Here is a 5,940-nt window from a genome sequence, read left to right as displayed (position 1 = left end):
CGAATGGGATGCGAAACACACGAGATGGTCACGGCCGTACGGACGCTGGTTCGGCGGCTATTGGTGGTGCTACGGGTTGTGCGGCGGTGCGGTCACGGTGGAGTGCGAGAACGGAATAGCGACTGCGGCTGCTGTACGCCACAGCGAGTCGTGGTTGTGTGGCCTGAACAGCGATGACTGGTAGGTGCGACAAGGGGGTCACGAAGGTGCGGCTGTGTATCTAATGATGGGTGAAGGTTTAAAAAAATGTAGGTTGGCATTAAGGAGAATTCAATTCCCCAAACTTTGGTCTGTTTGTTGAAGAGATACGATTTTTTTTTAATTCTTAGACTAATCCATAAATTTAAGCAAAAATGCAAATAACCATACCAATTTAAAGGATCTTCCTTCAAATTTTAAAACTCTTTTAAGATTTTTTTTTGTCATACGAATAATTATTCTACGTAGAATATTAAATTAACTTTATATTCTATGAAGAATAGTCAACTAACTTAATATATATATATTTATTTTTGAATATTACAATAGTGTTCCATCCAAGAGGATAGTATTTGATCGGGAACCACGTACAAAGTCCTGTACTTATAAATAATTTGTCTCCTACAAACCCTGGGATTTCACTGGGGAGAAATGAGCGATTGACTGTATGACATGGTTGGATGAAATGGATACATTGGTTGATATCAGCGGTTGTGCTGATAGGGATGTGGTGAAGTATGTATCCCAATCATTCAAGGGAGAGGCACTAGCATGGTGGAAGTCTCTCATTCAAGCTGCTGGAAAGATCCCACTATACAATCTGACCTGGGATCAGTTTGTTGCTCTCATTAAGGAGAATTACTATCCTCAGCACGAGGTTGAAAGGATTGAGTCAGACTTTTTATCATTGGTGATGAAAAACTTAGATTGTCAAGCTTACCTCACCTGTTTCAATACCCTGTCTCGACTGGTTCCGTATCTGGTAACACCGGAGCCCAAACGAATTGCTCGTTTCATTGGGGGTTTAGCCCCATAGATCAAGGCCAGTGTTAAGGCATCTAGACCTACTACTTTTAGGTCAGCAGCTGATCTATCTTTATCTCTTACCTTGGATGCGGTCAGGCTTAGATCGCTTAAGAATTCAGAAGAAGGTAAGAAAAAAACTTATGATAACATTCGTATATGATGGGCTAAAAGCGTCAACGTTGAAATCTAAGGCTTCTCGGGTGAACATAAAGTTAACAAATGACTTAACAAAGTTTGGTTAAGTCTTAAGGTCCTTAAAAATCAAGTTAGAAGGTTAAAAGTGCAAAATGGGAAGTTAAAACCACTTTTAAAAGGACCAGGGGCTGAAATGCAATTTATGAAACTTGTTTAACTTGTTCTGGGCACTCATACCGGCTGCGTAAGACCTGTGTGGTCACTTACGTGGGCCGCCTGAGCATGCCAGCGACAGAAAAATTGGTAGATGCCTGTAAAACCTGTTCCACCGCCTTTTAAAGCCTGATTTCGATTCCAGGGGATGCTCCAATGGATGACACCAAACCTTTTGCTATTGATTTTATATGATAAATAAAACATTATAAGCTTTCTGGAATTATAAAAATATCAGCTTTTCTTAATAAACCCGAAAATCGCTTAAAATCGCCTTTTTACGCGTTTTTAAAGCACATTATAAGTTAAAACTATTTTTAACACATAAGGTTTGTTACCTACTGATGTTTTAAGTAAATTTTCATAATTAAACAGTAGGCAAAAGTTTTAAACTCAGAATTCTAATTTTGACCTTTAAAGATTATGTGAAATTACCAAAATGCCTCTTCGGTGCATCGTTTGGTTATAATTAATAAATTTCACATATATGCGTTACCATACTGATATTACTTATTAAAGTAAGTATTTTTACTGATTATATCAGACCTGAACTCAGATTTATATTTAAACTCTTTTAAAGCTTTAAAATGACCAAAATACCCCACGGGGCATAATTTGAATTTAAATTCATTTTGGGCATAACGGAAGGTATCCTACTGATATCACAACATTTTTAAGGCATATTAACTTAGGAAACCTAGTCATGATTCAATTGGTTACCTGTTACACACTTTTCGCGTTCGGTGCGGTTTATGTAACTAGTTTACATAAACTAGCCGAAACGGGTCAAACCTTATCATTTTTACCTCAAAATCCAGAATGTGTTTAGTTTACCCATATCAAACAAGTATGCAAGCTTGTCGGGTCTAAACCACATTCTAATCCGGTCTTCGCTTAATCGTGTGTTTTGAACCGTATCTTTCTTTAAAACTAACCGGTCTAAGTTTAGGCTTAATTAAAGACCCTTTAGGAATCTAATAGGTTATTAAAAACCTTCGTTCCAGATTAGGAGCCCGGTAAAAGCTACGTGCACTTGTTGTTTGTGATTTATACTTGCTCATCTAAATACTTCTAACTTCCCTTATACGGGCTTGGGGTACGGTATATAAAATACCGCTTGGTCGGGCATTGAATTGTTAATCGTATGAAGGTTAATTCATTGAGATGACCCGTTTAATCTGTTTTATTTGCTTAAAGTCTTTGGGGGGTTAGTGACCATGTCCCGGATATCCTTGGCATCATTCATTGAAATGGCCATGACCTTAGCACGGGGTGTAGGCATACACCTGCCAGTGCATATATATATATAAAGCATATTCGAAGGACAGAAATGGTCATTTGCCATTGTACAAACATTTCAAGCACACTGTACAAGCATTTTAAGCATGAATGTGTTGAAAGTCTTTTAACACCTTTTCAAAACACAAAACACGGAGGCGGGATAAACAAAACCCCAATTACCTTTCAAATTTCAAACCCATTTCTCCCTCTCTCTCTCAAATTCCCAAGAACCAAGATCCAGGTTTTGTCTCTCTCTCTCTCTTTATGTACTCACCGTTAAATCGATGAAGAACGTCGTTCCATTTGTTGATGTCAATTGAAGCCTAAATCACCACAATTTCTGCTCTTCCATCTTTCTCCTCGATCTAGGGTTCAAACCATAGACCATTAAAGGAGGCCGACTAAACTAGGGTTTTGACTACTGATCTATTTCTGCACGTATGTTCTTCAGACAATCAAGGTAAGGTTCTTCATTTTGAGTTTTTATTTCTGGTGATTTTGTGGTTTGGGGGACTAATCTAGCAAAGACAGATTCATGTTATTTGGGTTTTAAGGTTATTGAGGACTAATGAGGCGATTCCATGTGATGGTATGGTAGAGAAGTAATTTTTATGTACCTGTTTGAGGTCATAGGGTGTAGAGAAGTAATTTATTTGTTCACAAAATAAAATAGAAAATTTGATTATTTTTTTAATGTAATCTGGCCTTGTTTTTCGGAGTTAGTTCCCTGATTTTGATGGTGTTGTTGCAGGTTTTTTCACCACCGGACTACCGAGCAATGTTGATGTAGGCGACATGACCTTTCATCTCCACAAGGTTAGATAATTGGTGTTTAGTTCCTCAAATTTTTGTAACAAGAACTGATCTTTCTTTGTCTTACTCTCTTCTATGTTTATATCTTTTTATTTGTTAAACTTTGGCAGATAGAAACACATATTGGTACTTGATACAACAGATCCACTTGGTCATTGGCACTGATGCCAGCTCAGTTTCACAACAGATTCAAGTGTAGTGAAGGTTGGTCTTGGATTAAATAATACTCACCAAATATGGAGACTCCCAGGTTAGTATTCCACGTTCTCATTAAGCTTTTCACACAAGTTGTAAACTTGTAATAACTTATTACAATCCACACTAACCAGTACGTACCTTGTGCAGCACTGATAACAAGCCAAACTACAAGTGCTCAGAAGGATGGAAATGCACCGTCACCAAAACTGAGCCATCCCAGATTCGCAAAGCATTCGCAAAATGTGGCAGCAGTGGTTGCACCTGTGTCACGTATATATGTTCTCTTATAACACCTACACTACACTTTGTTTATAAAACTTACTAAGAAACTCATTCTATATGGTCATGTTGCAGTGAGACAGCTTTGGTGCAACAGCCATTGGAGATCTCTGCAGCAGCCAAAGCATTCGGTGAGTGTGGTGAAGGTTGGTCTTGTGTTTATCTTATCTTCTTTTGGATTTGGGAAAGGGGTAATAGTTAAATTTTTAATCTTGATGATGAATTGTTGATGAAAAAACTTATAGTTATGAGATGCAGGGACGTGTGATCTTGGTCGTGTCTCCGAGAGATCAATCATCTGTATATGGTGTGAATGCTTTGGCCCGGACTTTTGCAGCACGGTTCGGGTAATAACAGGTCTGAACCGAAAGATCTGAGAAACCGTTGGAACGGGAACAGATGCTCGCAGCTAGAATCATGATTGAAGACGGCCTTTGTGTGCTACTTGAGATGACACTGACTGTCTCCTGCAGTCAACTCAGCCACAAGATATCGGTTCTCAGGCGAAGCAGAGGCTGTAAATTCTTCTAGAAAGCTTGACGGCAGCCCTTCAGTTATTTGTATGATACCATAGATTAGTGCATGAGGACAATGAAGGAGACATGATGCTTGCCAGTGGTGAATAGAGATTCTTTTTTTTTTTTATGTACAGTCGAGTTACGGTTTTAGATAAAAAGACTTCTGACCTGGTTGACTTACAACAACAATAAAAATATATTAAAGTTCCATGCGAGTTGCTTGTCGAAAATCAAATCGAATTGTAACCGCACCGAATTCTTATTTGATTAAGAACATATCTAATTCGGTTCGGTTTTCGGCTACAACCTAATAGGTTTAAAACCAAATAAACCGAACCAGCCAACCCAAATAAACTGAAAACTGAACCGATGAACACCCTTAATTTTAGTTTTTGTTGTCGGATATAATGTTGTTTAATTTTGCATTTGGTCGTACTAATCATTCCTATTGTTTACATCATATACGTGAACTGTTTTGCAACATGGAAGTGCTTGGGGAGGAATCAAGGCAACACTAAACTCAAATTTTCGTAGTTTTTTTTTTGTCGTTTGGGATTTTACATAATACAAGTAGTCAAAGTGTGTCCTACAACGTTACTTGTTTTATAGGATATGTCATCAAGTTTATAAAGGTTCTTTTACTTATTGTACAAGATGTGGAATCTATCATAATTTTATGCAAGTATGGGTTAAATTCGATCATCCTTGAAAAGTATGTCTTAGTTGTATTTTTGTTTAATTAACAAGGTTAAAATGCTTAAGACATTCATGCATTGGAAGGACCTGAGTTTGACATTCTCTTTTGGTGAAAGGGTGAGGATAATAAGTCTGAAGGGGTTTTGCTTTTTATAGGTAACGAATAGTTTTTATTTCATAAAACAAAGGGTTCTTATTTTTTGAGTAGAAAGCGTTGAAGGTGTGATTTTAGTTGGTAAATGTATTCGTGTCGAATACAATTTATACGAAGTGTATACACTTCATGAGGTTTCTCGTAGAGTATATATGGACGAGTGTTTCGTATTAATATCTTCCCGGGAAACCGAAAATTGGTTTGTGACAGAATAACAAAACTAACAGAAGTACTATACACTATATCCCTCCTAGGATTAAATAGATATTACCATGAAATTTGATTATTATTGTGAAATTTGATTATGAAACTGACACGAACCCGTTTAGACTAAACCTAAACCCGTGAATTTCGTGTTAGGTTCATGTCGTATTTTCGAGTTGTGTAAAAAATTCACACCCGTAATAAAAATAAATGACATGTAGCCTGTCTGACCTATTCTATAAGGCAAAAAAATTTAGATTTTAGTTATGACCTAACTGAACTGAACCTTCTCATGCACACCCATAGAATTACTAACAAGTGTTGTGTTTTCCGTTGCATCGCGAATTTGGTTTTGGTTATGACTCAAAACCGAATCGCCTCACACATAGCCCTAAACTCACCCACCTAAGTGATATGTTTCCCGCCGCATCGCGCGGGTAAACG

At 37.6% G+C, this 5,940-nt stretch overlaps 1 long non-coding RNA gene across 1 annotated transcript; it reads left to right on the top strand.

Moving 5' to 3' along the window:
- The first annotated feature begins 2,846 nt into the window (after positions 1-2,846).
- LOC118479343 lies at positions 2,847-3,698 on the top strand. Its single transcript, XR_004891819.1, has 3 exons — positions 2,847-3,094; positions 3,386-3,450; positions 3,558-3,698. It is a non-coding gene; the product is annotated as an uncharacterized LOC118479343 (long non-coding RNA).
- The last annotated feature ends 2,242 nt before the right edge of the window (positions 3,699-5,940 follow it).

Source organism: Helianthus annuus, chromosome 4 (assembly GCF_002127325.2).
Source record: "Helianthus annuus cultivar XRQ/B chromosome 4, HanXRQr2.0-SUNRISE, whole genome shotgun sequence".
In the NCBI taxonomy this organism is placed as follows: Eukaryota; Viridiplantae; Streptophyta; class Magnoliopsida; order Asterales; family Asteraceae; genus Helianthus; species Helianthus annuus.
The sequence above is the reverse complement of the archived record's forward strand: the minus strand, read 5'-3'. Positions and strand labels throughout refer to the sequence as shown.